This window comes from Fukomys damarensis, unplaced genomic scaffold, assembly GCF_012274545.1.
Source record: "Fukomys damarensis isolate Sample0158 unplaced genomic scaffold, DMR_v1.0_HiC HiC_scaffold_24, whole genome shotgun sequence".
Lineage (NCBI taxonomy): Eukaryota > Metazoa > Chordata > Mammalia > Rodentia > Bathyergidae > Fukomys > Fukomys damarensis.
In genome coordinates, this window is record NW_022900936.1 from 20,696,682 (window position 1) to 20,715,416 (window position 18,735).

The 18,735-nt window shown below is 32.8% G+C and overlaps 1 protein-coding gene and 1 non-coding gene across 3 annotated transcripts in view; one reads left to right on the top strand and one right to left on the bottom strand.

The window, feature by feature from the left end:
• The window catches only part of Ncam2 (neural cell adhesion molecule 2), a 454,995-nt gene that overhangs the window by 403,333 nt on the left and 32,927 nt on the right, over nt 1–18,735 (bottom strand). The gene's annotated exons all lie outside the window — the stretch shown is intronic.
• LOC117283311 lies at nt 1,871–2,015 on the top strand. Its single transcript, XR_004514280.1, has one exon. It is a non-coding gene; the product is annotated as a U4 spliceosomal RNA (small nuclear RNA).

The window sequence follows — 18,735 nt, forward strand, 5'->3', positions numbered from 1 at the left end:
TATATATATATAAACATATATATCTGTCATTTGTTCTCCAAAGGTAACTATCCATGTAGCTCAATGTATTTATTCAACTTGACAAACAAACAAGACAAATGGGCAACATAACCATACAAATGTAAGATAAAACTGCACTGTTAAAAAAAAAGGAAAATAAAAGTCAAATAGAATCAACTACCACATTAATTTGAATTGGAGTTGTATAATGTTCCTGTCACATTACCTCAAAATTATTTTCAGTACACAGTGCTGATCAAAGTATACATGAAAAAATATGGAAAGTAATATGAAAAAATATGATGACCTGACTCCATGTTTAGATCACAAAGTGAATCACATCAGTATTCTCTACCATTTCCAATAAAACTACATATAGAATATTGTCTTTAAATTATGCTTTTACTCTGTATAAGGATAGTATTTAATTTGGTGCAAATAAAAATATTTAGGCCATAATTTCTCTCAACTGAGAAAAATATAAATTAACTATAAAGATATTGCTAGAATGACTTACTTTAAGACTACATGTATTATCTTGTCATTTTCTTATGCTAACAGGTCCTTATTCCCACAGAATATGTAATATGCTTTTAGGGTTTTTTTCAGCATTGTAATAATGGTGTTAGGGACTACTAATTATGGAACATGTATTATGCCAACATTGTATTTATGTGGATTTTCTCTTCCAATTCTCACATCATGTCTATGAGTTAAGACTCCATTATTATGGTGATTTTACAAATGAGGAAATTAAAGGTTAGAAAGTGGAAATAACAGCTACTAAATGACGAGATAATTAGTCTAATCCTAAATCCCATGTGGTATCCCAGAGCTCTATACGAAGGTGAACACCAATTCCTCTGGCACTCTCCAGATGGACTTCGCCTTTACATATCACCAAGGACTTCTTTGTCTCCTAAGAAGTCATTATACCCCAAACAAATTAATAAGTTAGAGAAAACAGTGGTCAGCAGGATTGTTCCAATAAAATTATTTTTATTTGATTAAAAGGAACAGTCAAAGTAGCTTACAATTTCTTACCTACTAGAAATAACTACTTGTTTGATGAACAGAGCTAATGTTTAGCCATTCTTTTAAGGTACCCAGCAATTTCTCTTACACACACAAATAATTTATTTGAATGATTTCAAAGCATGGTCACAAAGTCAGAGTATAAAAGTATCTTGCAGATAATTTAGCTAACTAATGGCTGCTCTATTTTAATCTCTTCTCAATTTATCCAGGAATATGAAATACATACCAATATCTAACAGGTAAAGAAGTATGGTTGTCGCAAAATTAAGAGATATTCAAACACAAAATGCTTTACGTGTATTTCCCTCTTTAAGTTGACATTTTTTAGATTCATTTTCCCCTAGAGTATTTGTGATACACATTTTTCCTATGGACATTAAGAAAGAGATTGAGGGGCCGGGGATTTATCTCAGTGGTATTGAGCCTGCCTCTCAAGCAAAAAGTCCTGAGTCCAATCCTCAGTACCTTAATTAAAAAAAAACAAAAAAAAAAAGGAAGAAGAATATTGTTCCATCTTAGTGTCTTAAGCTTAACTTCTTTATTTCTACTTAAAAATAATTAACTCCAAGAAAGTGTTTCACTGAAAAGACTTAGGCTGAAGCAGTATGAATGATTCTTTTCAGGGCTAGGAGAGAGAACCTGAAAAAAATTAAAGGAATTTTTTTTTTAACTTGAACAGGTTTTTCTGTGCTTCCTTATATTCATAGTTCTCTTGAAAACTACCATTCAGAATCTATATGTAAAATCTCACTTGATAAATTTTGGCCAAAAATATTCTTTAAATCAAATTTTTAATTCATTGCATTTTGTAACAATTAAAAATGGAATCTGAAGCTTTGCACAGTGGCCGTATCATAGCCAGTGAGGTTTATCCCAGGCATGATTATTGCTAATTGAAAACTCTTTCCAAAAATGGATCCAAGATGAAACCAATTTATTTCCATCTTGAATCACCATGATGGAGTTTCTAGATATAAGATTATAGGGAGACATTTATTTATCTCATATTTTGAAAGTTAATTATGCTATTTATTTCTAATTACATCCATGCTTGTAGGAGGAACACTAAAATATTTTCAATAATTAGACATTTAAAATTATTAATAAAATCTTAAGATATTCAAATATATACATCATGTATGCTTATGTGTTTTTATTTAAGTAATTACGTCTGGCAGTACATTTTGAAAGATAATATTCTGTGATTATAAACTCTGCCATTAAATATTGTTATACTCATCATGAGCTAGTAGATGAGATGAGTTGTATGTCTTCATGTATTAAGACATAGTTGCAAACTTAACAATTTATATTAATTTTTAAGTGTATACCACAGTAGTATAATATACAAACTGAGGTAAAAGTCAAGAGTCCTTTTAATATAGCAATTGATGTTTCTAAAGTTCATGGCAATTAACAAAGCAATTATAAATTATAAAGATATGAAAGGGTCAGGGATTTAGCTCAGTGGCGCCATGCCTGCCTCACAAGTGCAACGACCTGAGTTCGATCCCTGGTACTAAAAAATAAAAATAAAAATAAAATAATTTAAAAAATATAGAAAAAAGGCAACAAGATAAAACTAACACATAGGAATGAAATTAATATCTTATTTTACTAAGCATAAGAGAAAAACAAAAAACGTAATGATTAAAAAGGAGAAGAATAAAAACAAAACTATTCCTTCAGATAAAGGTACTCATGACAGAAAACTGGAAAAAGTATGGAGCATTAAAAATGATATAAAGAAACATAAATACACATACAAAAAGTTCATAAGATAGTATATGTAGATAATACAAAATATTATAATTTGATTATTTTTAATATGAAACAATCCACAAAATCAACCTGCACATTACAAAAATTCCAAATAGTGAAAACACATACAGTGAAGATTTTGTAATTAGTTGTGGATGTACTGAGTCATGCAGAGCATGCTTAGCATGTGTACACTTCTGGGTTAAATTCTCTGCACTACCAAAAATAAAAACAAATTAAAAAAATCAGCTGATCTTGTCAGTGCACACCTGTAAACCCAGCATCTGGGAGCATCTCAAGTTAGAACTCAGCCCAGATGTGACCTCGCAAGACACTGATCAAAATAAACAATAAAATAAAATAATTTTAAAAAGGGCTGGTGCTCTAGTTCAATATGAGGACCCTGCCTTCCATCCTAGGAATGTTTAAAGAAAAAAGAAATTAGTTTAAAATGGTAGTACTAACTTTACATGCTTCGTAAGCAAGCTTTATCATAATTTCTACTAAAAGATAATTTTTTCTAATTTGCACAAGTACATAATAATATACCATCTTCCCTTAGAAATATAGATACAAATTTTAAAATAAAATATTATCATAAAGAAAACACAAATGTGAAAAAAAATGACTACCTATTCTTATACCACTGCAAAGTTTTATAATACAAACTCATCTGTCCTTTCAACATTTAAATGCACAACCATCCTGTAAATTTATTGAGGAGAAATATTTACATTTTTAATAAACTCCTATTAACATATTTATATAGGTTGATAGTCACTACATATCAATGAAAGCAATCATATTTTATTATCTTTTTTGCAACTATTATATAAAAGCTGTAAATGAATTTATACACAAATGTAAAAACTGAGTAAATGGAGAGAAATGGTAAAGGTACTGCTGGAGCTAAGCAAAATATAGGCAAACAGACAAAACAAACCCCTAAAATCGACTCCTTAAACGTTATATATCATTTTAAAATTTTAATTTCCTTAATAAGCCATTAATTCTTTGCCAAGTCATCGAATATTAGCTACATTTATTATTGTTTTGAGAAAAAAGAGTAAACAGGATACTACATGATGATTTCTTTTCTAATTATAGCAGAAAGCCCAGATGGAGCACACATTGGAATCATCAAAGGATTTCAAATCTGTCTGAACTTGTCTGCGGGCAGGACTGCGGTGTGGGTCACCAGAGGCCTGTTGGCCTAAGGGCTGATGTGTTTCTGAGCAAGAATTAATTCCAAGGAATTGCTGCATGTGCATCTGGAGAAAGACACGATTTTGAAAAGCTGTGTATTCTGGAATGCTTCTTAGATTCCAGCCTAGGCCCTATAGAACCTGTACTGTATGCGAGAGAGAGTAATAGTACAAGTCATACCTAAAATAGAATGTGGAATACGACTTGTGAAAAACATCAAAGAATAAAAGGACAAGATCAGTTTTAGTCTCTATAAGAGAGCTCACTAAGGTTAGGGTTAAAGGATTCGTTCTGTCTTCTGCTGGCAAACTCTGTCTGATACGAACAATGACAATGGTGAGAAAAGGTCTTTGAAATCAGCCATGAGCCACTAATTCTATTACATCTTAGCTGCGGAAAGCAGCACAATAGGAATTAGTAGTATACCGTAAAGGATACAAAGAACGTAGAATTATATGAGAATCTAAAATGATGACTTGAAGGAGATGTAGGTTTCTGAATTTACAAAATAGCAATGGTAGCCAGATTCACAGAACAGGTGTTTGCTTTTTTACATAACACTATTTGCCACAAGCCTTTTATGGCACCAGACACGCAAGGTCCAGAAGCTAAAAGAGCTAAGCCCAAACACAAAGAGCCCTATAAATTAAAGCACCTTCACTACTTCAAGCAAAATGTTGATGCTTAAGACACTGGGGGTCTGTTAACAATTAAAATGAACTCCCCAAAATTAACACTCATCCAAGTAGCACCTGATCTCTGACTTAGCTTCTTCTGAAAAACTGGTGAGTATCACTGACTTACAATGGGTTCTAAAAGACAATTTCTCCCTTACATCCTTAATGAAGTTCACTGTATTGTTTTTCTTTACTTTGACTTTAACCCTCCAGTACAAGATAGGAAAATGTATGGAATAATCATTAGGGAATATTTCAAATTCAAATCTACTCTGAATAATAAAACTGCAGGTTATAGCACTCCATGTGATTTTAATTAAACATTCAAATACTGCAGGATCCAGGTATCCAACTCAAAGACACATTTCATCGGACTTGTTCTGAGGAAAGCTGTAGGGTCATTGTGTGTAAAAGAAATAAATTAGGAGAATGAATCAGATTATCTTCAAGTGTTCCAACCCAAATATATTTCCACAATACAAATAGCCACAATACAAATAGCCATTTATATACGTGATCCTATGAAATAACAACAAAATTAATTGGAAATTAAGGATTTTTTATAAGGTCTTGATATTATGGAGAGAAAGAATCACAATGATAGTAAGTGGAAGACTGTAATTGTCATGCCTTTTATTTATACTTAGGCAATTCAAAAGTGTCTGTGCTATCAAATATGAATATATCAAAGAAAAATAAACATGTAATTAGAAATTTAATGTAGACATATTTCATAGACATAAAAATAGTGTTAGAATTAGCATTAGGTATTTAATGTGTATAGTTTGGTTTCATCAGATTACCAAAATACAAAAATTAAGGAAATAAAATATAAAGCTAATACTGTGTCATAACATTTTCTCAACAACTACAATACATGTTATAATTAATACAACTCTATGAAACCCAAAATAATTCCAACATTGGAAGGAGAAGTGATATTTGAATCTGGGACAATTTGATTTCATCTGTAGGTGAAAATAAAATTTATACAAAAGTTGATTTTTTTGCTTGATGCATATTGTAGAAAGGTAAAGTAAAATTAAACTGATCATTTTTAAAATGTGCTGCTTCAGTTTGTAATAGCTAAAACTTGGAAACAGCCCATTTGCTCCTCAGTTGGAGACTGGATAAAGAAGATGTGGTCTTTCTATAAAATAGAATACTACTCAGCCATAAAGCATGAGAAATTAGATTAATTCATAGGAAAATGGATACACATTGAGGATACACTCCTAAGTGAAATAAATAAGTCACACTTGTGTAAATACCAAACAGTCTCTCTGGTGTGAATAAACTATAATAGTACCTAAGATCCTAATGATATAATTGACAATGTGAAATAAGAATAAAGGGGCTAAAGGTGTAGGGAAAGTTGTGGGGTAGGGGAAAGGTAATAAGGTAAAAGAAAAAAATATGAGAAAATGAAAAAATGGAAATGAAATGTTTGTAAATGGGGAGGGGAGGAGGGGGTGAAGGGAAGGCAGGGACAAGGGGAAAAAAATGAGAACCAAGACCTGTCATGTAAAGGTACAAGATCCCAATGATGAATGTAACTGTACTGTATACCTAAAGTGTACCAATAAACTCAATGAGAGAAAAAAAAATGTGCTGCTTAAGGACTCATAAAATAAAGAAATTCGTATAGATGGACCAGCAAAGTGTATTAATAAGCAGAGACCCAATGACTTGCTTCGCTAAAAATACCACATAAGAAGCCAAAATTTAGAGCTCAGAGCCTGAAAATCAGTTTTAAATGATAGGCCAGAAGAAAGTCAAGAAATAGCAATTTCAAGTAGAAAAGTTCATGTGAATGTTGAGATATTGTCTTTTCCTATAATGCAAACTCATTTAATATGTTTCTCAATGTTTTACTGTTAAACATTTAATAGTAATTTTATAGTAAATTGAAAATATTTTCTAACAATATTTCTAATAATAAATACTTTTGCCATTTTTTTTTAGTACTTTGTATTTTATGCCATGAATAGTGTTTGAGAAATGTCAGGTCAGTAAAAATTAAACCAGCATACATGAATATATAAATTTGAAAGACAAAATGAAAGACCTGTACAACTTCCGACTTCTGTTAATGGGAGGTAATGAGATGCAACAGCAGACAAAACTCAGTGAATAATAGACTGGCACATGTTGACTTCATTTGTTTCAATAACTTTACTTGAGCTTTCTGTATATCAGCTTGATATTTTCCTTATATTGCATTAGTTTTTTTCTGAAAATTTACTGTAAGTTTCCATTACATATTAAGTTCTATAATTACAACATGTTTTCAGTAAGTTCCACGGGGTCAAATGGTTTTTAGGGGTTTGTTTCTTTATTTTATCAACATATTTATGCCTTCCATCAGCATGAAATAAACAAGCAAAATAGAAAAGAGTGAACCTGTCTATTCATTTCTGCTGCTCATTAAACTGCTCATTAGCTACCTCCTGGTTAATGAATACTCTGAATTTAAATGGCAACCCATTAGTGCAACTCATTTCTTTGCAAAGATATTTCCTATTTTTCAAAAATGAGAAAAGGAAAAAATGGAAACAACATCTTTGTAGATAGGAAGGAGATGGAAGGGTGGAAAGGAGGGCAGGGCAATGGAGAAAATATCAGAACCAAGATATATCATGTAAACGTACAAATTTCCAATGATGATCGTCATCATGCTATATACCTAAAATGTACCATAAACTTGATAAACTTAATTTCTACTTAAAAAATATGTATTTAGCCAAAATTCAATTATATTGAAAGAAATCAAAGAATTACAAATATTTTCCTAATTGTCCTACTAAAATTACAAATTTCCTTGATGCATTTTCAAGTATAATCTTTTTCATCAAAAGCAAACCTATTAAAACTGTTTAATTAAAAAGTTCACAGCTTCTCTAAGTTGTACAAACCAAATAGTATTACAAAACCCTTTCTGAGAAAGGATAGAAGTTGTTTCATAAAGTGGCTATCAATGCTTAGGTACACGGTCCCATTCAAATGACGATGAGGAAGCTGTAATTGGTCCTAGCAGCATATATTAACTTTACTCTCTTAGAGATTAATTTAATAAAATAAATAATATACATACTTCATGAAAAAATCCTTTAAAATGATAAGTAGAGGATCATTTTTCATTTTTTGCATTTTTAATCTTATTGGTGCATTTTAGATATACATAATGATAACATTCCACATAAGGAATTTGTACATGTGCCTAACATATTTCACTTTCCTCCATCTCTCTCCTCCCTTTCACCCCTCTTCCCCTTCTTATTTAAAAGGCTTTTTTTCCATTTTTTCCTCCCCTTCTCTCCTTGTTTCCCCTGCCTTGTTCACCTCCCCATTTGAATATTTTCTTCCCATTTCCTACTATCTATTACACATGTTGGTCTTTATTATACTTTGATTTATCATACCAGAGAAACAATGTGGTATTTAAACATGTGTGCTTAATATATCTCACTGAAGAGTTTGGCCTTGGGCCAGTGATTTAGCTCAGTGGTTCTGCCACGTGCCTCGCAGGCCCAAGGTCCAGAGAACAATACCCAGTACAAAAAAAAAAGAAAAGAAAAGAAAAGAAAATACTTGTCTCAAGCTTCATTCATTTAGCTAGAAATGTCACAAGCTTATCTTTTTTGTCAGAGTAGTACTCATATATCTATTAATATTTATATACACAAATATATATATATATACAGATATATACATATATATATATATATATATATATAATTTATCAATTCATCAGTTGATGGGCATTTTGGCTGTTTCCAAGATTTGGCTATTACAATCTGTTGCTACAAACCTGAGAGTGCATATATCTCTAAGATATGATGTTTTTAATTCTTTCAGGAACATACCAAGAAAGGAAAGAGCTGGGTTGAATGGAACCTCTAGTTTTAGTTTTCTGAGGAATCTCCAAATGGATTTCCACAATGGCTGCAACAGTCTACACGCCCACCAACAGTAGAGAAGGGTTCCTTTTTCCCCACAGCCCTACCAGCACTCGCTATTGGTTGATTTCTAGATAACAACCATTCCTTTTGGAGTGAGATGGAATACCAACATTGTTTTAATTTTCATCTCTCAAGTGATCAATGATGTTGAACATTTTTTATATATGTATTTGGCATTTGTACTTCACCTAGTGTCTATTCATTTCAGATGCCCATTTTGGGATTGAATCTTTAAATCTGATATTTGGTATGATTTTTTTGACCTTTATGTACTATATAAATATTCGTTCTTCGTCTGAGCAACACCTGGGAAAATTTTTTTTCCAACCTAAAGCTCTCTTCACTCTGTTGGTAGTTTATTTTGTTTTGAAAAGCTTTGTAATAAAATGAAATCCTAGTTGTTGACTGATACTTCCTGTGCATTCAGGGTTTGTTCATAAAGTCTCTGCCTACACCAATGTCTTCAAGAGTTTTATCTATTCTGTCTTCTAGCAGATTTAGTGTTTCTGTTTTAATATTTAGATTTTTGATTTATTTTAATTTTAGTTTCATGGACAGTGAAAGATAAGGGTCTAGTTTAATTCTTTGGTATGTGGAAAGCCAGTTTTCCCAGCACCGTTTATTAAACAGACTATCTTTCTTCCAATGAAGGTGTTTGACTCCTTTGTCAAAGATAAGGTGCCCATAACCTGGAGACTTAATAGAGAAGATGTGTTTTTTTTTTTTTAATAAACTAGAATACTACTTAGCCATAAAGAGAAACTACAAATATTTATAGCTAAGAGGATCCACATTGAGGCCATACTGTTAAGTTAAATTAATAAGACACCCATGTAAATACCAAATAGCTCCGCTGGTGTGAAAAACTAAAAGTATAAACAAGGATCAAAATGTATGACTGATAGTGTAATAGGAAGAAAAGGTCTAAAAGAGTAAAGGAAGTGAGAATGATGGGGAAAGGTAAAAAGGGAAAGGAAAAATATATGAAAAAGAAACACCTAGGAAGGATGGGGGGTTGAGGAGGAGCTGGGAAATGGGGAAAATTAAGAACCAAGATAAATCATGTGAAGGTACAAGATACCCATGATGAATGTAACAGTACTGTACACCTAAAATGTACTAATAAACTTAATAAAAAGAAAACATAAGATGATAGAGAATGTTTGGAGTTATTTCTGCATTTTCTAATTTGTTCCATTGATCTTTGGGTCTGTTTTGCTTTGTTTTGTTTTAGGACTGTTTTTATCACACTATATTTGTAGCATAATTTCAAGTCAGGGATTGTGATCCCTCTGACTTGTCTTTATTGTCCAGAATTATTTTTGTTGTTCTAGGTCTGTATTGTATACCATTTAAGGTATACAATAAAGTGACATTCATTGTTGGAAATTTGTTCCTTTACATAATCAATCTTGATTATTAAATCCCCTCCCTCCCTCCCTATCTTCAAAGCCTTTGTTTCCATTATTTTTTCATTTTCTCATATTAATTCCATTCCCTTCTTTCCTTTCCCCTACCCCTCCCATTTTTCCCTTCCCCTTTGTCCCTTTTCTTCCTATTTCACATTAGGATTGTTATCTCTAATTCTGTGTCATATGCTGTCGTTATTTTGATTGAGAGTGCATTGAATCTGGGTAACAATTTTGGAAGTATAGACATTCTCACTGTATTAGTTCTTCCTACCCACGAACAAGGGATAGATTTCCATTTTCTGAAATCCTCTTCAACCTCCTTTATCAGAGTACTGTAGTTTTCTATGTAAAAGCCTTTTACTTCCTTCATTAGATTGATTCCTTGCTATTTCATTTTTTTGGATGCTATGGTGAATGATGTTGGTTCTCTAATTTCTCACTCAACTCAAGGAGTTTGTTATTTGTGTACAGCAATGCTATCAAATTTTGAGTATTAACTTTGTATACAGCTATGCTACTGAATTTGGTAATTAAATCTAAAAGTCTTTTGGTGGACTGTTAGGGGTCGTCTCTGTAAAGTGTTATGTCATTTGTAAATAATAATAGTATAATTTCTCCCTTTCCTATCTTTATTCCTTTTATTTCTTTCTCTTGTCTAATTGCTCTAACTAATGTTTCCAGAATGGTATTGAATAAAATTCATGACAGTGGCCATCCTTGTCTTGTTCCTGATTGTAGAATGGAAACTTTCAGTTTCTGTCCATTTTGTATGATGTTGGCTGTTCGTTTGTGACAGATTTATTTTATTAGATTGAGATAAAAACCACTTTTCCAATTTTCTGTACAGTATTGGACTTGTCAAATGCTTTTTCTGCATCTATTGAGATGATCCTATGATTTTTGCTCTGCTAATTTGGTGTATTATTTTTATTGATTTGTGTATGTTGAACTATCCCTGCATTCCTGGGATGACTCCTTCTTAGTTACGGCGTATAATCTTCTTGATGATTTGCTGCATTCTGTTTGCCGGTATCTTAATGAAGATTTTCACATCTATGTTCATTAGATAGGCTGGGAATTTTTTTATTCTGATCAAATGATTACTAATTGTCTTGGATATTTTGCCAGTGCTGCTGTTTACTTTTCTTCTTTGTTTTTCCTTATACTCCTTTTCAGTCAGCAAAAACTACAGTTTAGGTTTTCAAATTTGCTCTGTTAAACACTAACTCTGGCTAAAATAAAATAAATAATAGAAAGAATAAAAAATAAGATTTAAAGCATTATGAATACCTATTAAATTACATGCAACCCTTTCAAAACTAAAAATAAACTCAAAATGTTAATATACTGCCATTTCCTTTACTCTTAGACAGACTTAAATACAGAAAGATGAACAATATTTTCCTGTCAGGGAGTTCACAAGTATCCTATTGCACACATAAACTAGTGTCCTGTGATATCGTTATGTATCAAATAGATCTCCTGAGATCTAGGTGTTCCTGAGTGCCTTTGAATGTCATTATACTCAGTATATAGGCCATCCTAGGAATGGAGCAATATTATCACACTAATGATCTAGGAAATAAAAGTGAGTCCAAAAAAGGCAATTTGTTCAATGTCAGAAAACCAGTAAGTGATACCATAAAAAATCTGAACCCAGACAATATAGCGCTAGCACGTATAAAGACTATATATCTGATATAAATTTGCTATCTAGTAGAACAGATAGGTAAGAGACAATGGTCTTGAAATATGGTAACTCTTCTGCAGATAGATAAGAAAGAAGGGGATGTGGCTGACGTCATGTGACATTTTATCATGTTAAATTAAAGGAAGTAGAGGGCCCAGCTTACCATTTCACCTTTATACAGACCTACTTTAACTATGAATGCAATCATATCTGATTACAAAAGTGTTGATTCATTCATTGCCACTAAGACTTCTACCCACTCTGAGCCGGGTCTTGCATGTCAACTCTCTTAATGCGAAATCACACCATTGTCATTCCATAAGGCAAGTATCACAATATCTATTTCACAGAAAAGAAAACATTTTGATGCTATGATATTTGTACCATTTCACACGCGATATTGTTTACAGGCATTCTATTTTTTTCCCTCATTGAGTTTATTGATACATTTTAGGTATACAGTACAGTTACATTCATTACTGGGATCTTGTACCTTCATGATAGGTCTTGTTTCTCATTTTTTCCCCTTGTCCCTGCTCTCCCTTCACTCCCTCATTCCCTCCCCATTTACAAACATTTTATTTCCATTATTTCATTTTCTCCTATTTTTTTCTTTCCCTTATTACCTTTCCCCTAACCCTCCCACTTTCCCTACAACTTTAGCCCTTTTCTTCCTATTTCACATTGTCAATTATTTCATTAGGATCTTAAGTACTATTATAGTTTATTCACACCGGAGAAGCTATTCAGCATTTACACATGTGTGATTTATTTATTTTACTTAGGAGTATATACTCAATATGTATCCATTTTCCTATGAATGACTCTAGTTTCTCATTCTTTATGGCTGATTAGTATTCCATTTTATAGAAAAATCACATCTTCTTTATCCAGTTTCCAATTGATGAGCAAATGGGCTGTTTCCAAGTTTTAGGTATTACAAAATGTGCCACTATAAACATGGGTGTGCATGTATCACTGTGATATGATTCTTTTAATTCTATTGGAAAGATACCGGGCAGAGGGATGGCTGGGTCAAATGGAACCTCTAGTCCCAGCTCTTTGAAGTATCTCCATATTGACTTCCATAGTGGCTGCACCAGTCTGCACTCCCACCAACAACAGAGAGGGGTTCCTTTCTCCCCACAACCCCGCCACATTTGTTATTGTGTGATTTCTTGACGGCAGCCATTCTTTGTGGGATGAGGAGGAATCTCAGTGTTGTTTTCATCTGCATCTCTCAAATGACCAGTAATGTGGAACATGTTTTCATAAATTTACTTGCTGCTTTTACTTCTTTGTCTGAGAAATGTCTGTTCATTTCAGATGCCCATTTTTGAATCGGGTCCTTATATTTGGGGAGGGGTTGATTGTTTTGAGTTCTTTATATATTCTAGATAATAGTCCTTTGTCTGAGGAGCAGCTGATAATTTTTCTTTTCCCACATTGTAGATTGTCTCTCAGCTTTGTTGGTGGTTTCTTTTGCAGTGCAGAAGCTTTTTAATAAGATGAGATCCCAGTAGTTGATTCTTTCTGCTAGTTCCCGTGCTACTGAGGATTTGTTCATAAAGTCTATTCCTGTGCCAATGTCTGCAAGAGTTCTGCCTAACTTATCTTCCAGCAAGTTTAGTGTTTCTGTTTTAATATTTAGACCTTTAATCCACTTGGATTTTAATTAAGTGCATGGTGAAAGATAAGGGTCCAGTTTTAATATTTGGCAAGTTAAGATCCAGTTTTTTAGTTGACATTGCATTGAATCTGTACAGCAGTTTTGGTAGTATGGCCATTTTCACTATGTTGATTCCCCTACCCAGGAGCAGGGGATATCTTTCCATTTTCTTATATCCTCTTTGATCTCTTTTTTCAGAGTGCTGTAGTTTTTGTTTTAGAGGTCTTTTGCTTCTTTTGTTAGATTGATTCCTAGATACTTCGTTTTTTTGGATACTATTGTGAAGGGAATTTTTTCCCTAATTTCTCTCTCAGTGAGTCTGTTATTTGTTACAAGAAGGCTATTGATTTGGGGGTGTTGGCCTTGTATCCAGCTACTCTGCTAAAAGTGTCAAGTATGCCTAGAAGTCTTTTGGTGGAGTTTTTTGGGGTCTTTAATTTAAAGTATCATATCACCAGCAAATAATGACAGTTTAACTTCTTCCTTTCCTATCTTTATTGCTTTAATTTCCTTCTCTTGTCTAATTGCTATGGTTAATGTTTCCAGAACTATATCAAAGAAGAATGGTGATAGCTGACATCCTTGTCTTGTTCCTGATTTTAATGTGAGGATCATCAAGAAGATCATACAACCTGACCAAGTCAGATTTATTCCAGGGATGAAGGATGATTCAATATATGTAAGCAGATAAATGTAATACACTATATTAACAAAGTCAAGGACAAAAACTATGTGATTCTCTCGATAGATGCAGAAAAAGCATCTGACAAAATTCAACACCCATTCATGATAAAACCCTGCAAAAAACTGGAATAGATGGTCTATATCTCAACTTAATAAAGGCTATCTATGAAAAACCAACAGCCAACATCATATTAAATGGCCAAAAGCGGTCATTCTATTTTTTTTGTCAGCTTTTTCTAAATTTTTTTATACTTCTTTTAATTGAGTTTATTGGTACATTTTAGGGACACAGGACAGTTACATTCATTTTTGGGGTCTTGTACCTCTACATGACAGGTCTTGGTTCTCATTTTTTCGCCTTGTCCCTGCCCTCCCTTCAACCCCTTCCTCTCCTCCCCATTTACAAACACTGGTGCAACCACTATGGGAATCAACATGGAGATTTGAGGTTCCATTTGACCCAGCCATCCCTCTCCTGGGTATCTTTCCAAAAGAACTAAAAGAATCATATCACAGTGATGTATGCACACCCATGTTATAGCAGCACAGTCTGTAGTAGCTAAAACTTGGAAACAGCCCATTTGCCCATCAGTTGGAAACTGGATAAAGAAGATGTGTTTTTTCTATAAAATGGAATACTACTCAGTCATAAAGAATGAGACATTAGATTCATTCATAGGAAAATGGATACATATACTCCTAAGTGAAATAAATAAGTCACACATGTGTAAATACTGAATAGTTTCTCTGGTGTGAATAAACTGTAATAATACATAAGATCCTAATGAGATAACTGACATTGTGAAATGGGAAGAAAAGGGCTATAGGTGTAGGGAAGGTGAGATGGCTAGGGGAAAGGTAATAAGGGAAAAGAAAAAAATGTGAGAAAATGAAAAAACAGGCACTGTATTTTTTAACAGCATATTGAAGTCATATCCAAAGTGAAGTGGAGTGGGCTTCACCTTCTCTACCATGATCACCACTTAAATCTGATTATCTTGAATTTAACACTGAAATACAAATTACTGTCACAAAGTTTTAGGATCCTGTATCATAAACACTATGTTTTTCTTTGGCTTGAAGATTTCCACAGCCTTGAATAAGAAGATTAATACAAATCTTCACGAAGACCATATCTTTAAAGATCATTATACTTATTAATTCTACCACTAGGAAACATTAACTGAGATTCTTATTTTGCTAGGTAAAAATAAATCAGTACACTTTGCCATTGCCTTACATCTCCATAATTATTAAGCATTCTCTTCCATTCCTTCTCTCCTCCTTTCCCTTACCTCTGTTTCCCCCATACACTCATACGCACACAGACACACAAACACACACACACACACACACACACAAACGAATTGTCCCAATTAAATATAATACTTGACTCAAGGAATTCCAGGAAAGCCTATTTTAAATTTCATAATCTACATTTTTTATTACTTTAAACCATTCAACAATTTACATATAGAGGTTGGGTACATATAGCTCAATGGTGGAGCCCTTACTTAGCATGCTCAAGACATTTGGTTTCCATCCCCTGCACCAAAATAAAACAAAACATTTGTATAATTCAGTATATGAGTGTCTGCATGCTGTTTCATAATATATATAGTACATATATATGCAAACATATATCTATCCTTTGAAAGGTAATTCTATAGCACCAACTAGTAAAATACAAATTCTCAACATTGCATACAATGTTTCTCCAAACATACCTTTACAATAAAAATTATAAACGTACAACACAAGCTAATTTATTGGATATCAGATACATCAGATAATATAATCTAATAATTATCAAAGTAGTCTCATGAAATATTTAATACTAAAACAGTTTCTATGTCATATATTTAAATTACTCATTCTAGATCTTACCTAGTGTTACTGGAATTCTACATTAGTTACACTGAGTCCCAAGCCATGGTTCTTAGCCATTGAACTGTATTTCCTAAATTATTACCATTTACTGGTTTCTGCTAACGGCATGGACTAAAATTGAAAGACCTTTGTAGAGGGCACAGGACTGGGAAAGTACAATCAGTTCTCCTAAGTTCTACTGTGGTCGATATGCAAAGTTTTACTCAGAAATACTTCACATTTATAAATTAGTTAACATAGATAGTTTAGGCAGAGTGCCTCCCATCTCATTAGTCTAATAATTTAAGAAACAGAAATGCTTGGCTCAATTATATTCACAGTACATCTTACGATAAAATTACATTGGTATTTGGATTTCAGGTATCTTTTGTTTCTTTTGCCTCCTTATAAAGGTCTCAACCAAAAATAATTGAGTGACATTTCCTCTAAGAAAAGTAAGTTACATTGTTATTTAAATATATTGATCAAGGACAGCTCTTGCAGAAAAGACTGACATCAGACTTGAATTCCATTTATCTAGCCAAGACATTTCTTCATTATTCTAAAACTTGTGGTCCATTTCAGGTGCGTAACATCAAGCCTGTATAAATAGAAGCTACGGGAATGGAAGACTGTGAGAAGCGTATTCACACATCCTTTTCAGTTGGCAACAGTCCTCATATGTAGGTGACAAAATTCAAAAAAGAATTTAAGATAATGGAAAACAAGAACCCTGAGACCTTTGCATATCAACATTTCCCTCTAAATTTGAAAAGATGACTCTTAATTTCCTGTTAAATTACTTTCTAGGAATAAAAAAAGGCCATGCCAGAAGCAAAGAGGGGTGTTTATTCATTCTGTTGGACAGGTCTATAAGTGTAGACTTAGATTTGTCAATCTCTGAAAACCTCCAAATTTTATATTTTTAAAACTGTTTGGTTAGCATAATCCTGCCTAAGGTTGTGTTACTGTTTGAGAAACATACGGAAATATGCTAAAATAATTCCACTAGAATTAAAAATATTGAAATTTGAAAAAGTCAATTAACCTGGTATAAACTGAGTAGTTTGCCCATATTTCTATATCTTGCCCACGTGCTGTGCTCAAATTCTGATGTAACTAGTTAGTACAATTTCCCTATTCACCGGTGTGATCAGGAAAAAGACATCTGAAATCTTAATCATCATTTCTTCCCTCTCTTCCAGTATAATTCTTTGTCTAACACACACATGTGCATGTGCACACTCATGTTATGACCTAACATGAAAATCCAAAATCCAAAACACTCTAAAATTGGAACAATGTTTTAGCACTAGAGTGACCCAGATGAACGATTCCACACTTGACCTTGTGTAACAGGTCTCAGTTAAAACATGTGCCTCTAAAAATGAATTATCTTCAGCCTCTGTCCATAGGCATATACAAATGAATTTTGTGCTTAGTTTTTGTTCTTATTCTCAAGGTATTACTTTATGTATATGCAAATATTCCAGTTTTAAAAAATGAAATCAGAAATACTTCCAGTGTCCAGCAGATTTTACAAGGCCTTGTTGATCTGTACATTCCAAATTGCTTTCCCAGGAGGCAAGTCAAATTCATTTTCCAGGTTTTACATCTTTAAGCGATACCACTCTGGTTTAATTACTTCAGTGACTTCATGAGAAGATGTTCTGACCTACTGTCAAGTATTATGCTGGGATGTAATCTATTGAGATAAGCTGAGAAGCATGTAGAAGAGGTAGTTGTTTAATAAAGACACTCCTCTAATTCCATGATCAGTGAAGCTATACTCTCTCTTCTGGATATCAGTCTCAAAAAAGTGAAAAATAATTGCTATCAACATTTTCTAAGTTTTCAGCTAACATTAATGTCATAACACCACCTATTTAGAAAATTAATGAGTGATGACATCTTCTAAATCATTTTTACTACCCCAAATAATTTTTATTGCTGTTCACACTTTCCAAAGACATAATATTCCAGACTATAATAGTTTTTTAAAAGTCTTATAAAATAAGCTAATGTTAATATTCATTGTTGGATCTATGTTTATTGTGGCTTTTTATATAATGTGAGTCTACCAAATTGTGTTTTTAAGAACAAAAATCAGGAAAAATTTCATCAATCTTTCTGAAATGTTTACTAAAAAATGTTATGTTTCCACTGGTGTAGTTCCCTAAGGCAGATCAATTCAGTAAAACTGCAAAAAATATATGTAACTAGCCCTCTTTTCCCACAAGTTCCTGCAGCCACAGATTCAACCAATGTTATTTAAAAAAAAAAAAAAGCAACAGTGCTTAAAAATATGGTATAGGGATTTATCTCAGTGGCACCATACCTCCCTCACAAGTACAAAGTCCTGAGTTCAATCCCTGACACACACAAAAAAATGGTCTAAAATTATTGCATCTTTACTGAACATGCACAGACTTCTTTCTTGTCATTATTTCCTAAGTAAAACAGAATCACAATAATTCATATAGACTTTATAGTAGTAGGCAGTATTATAAGTAAACTAGACATGATCTAAAGTATACAGGAGGATGTAGGTAGGTTATATGCAAATTCCAGACTATTTCATATTAGGGGCTTGAACATCCTTGGAGTTGAGCAACCATGGGAGTTCTGGAGCCAAGGTCCCTTTAAAATCAAGAGATGACTGTGTCTGTCATACTCGTATTTCTTACACTTATACATAAATATACATTTATAAATTTAAGTAACTGTATTCTGAGAAAATAAACATGATAAAACTGACATGGACAGC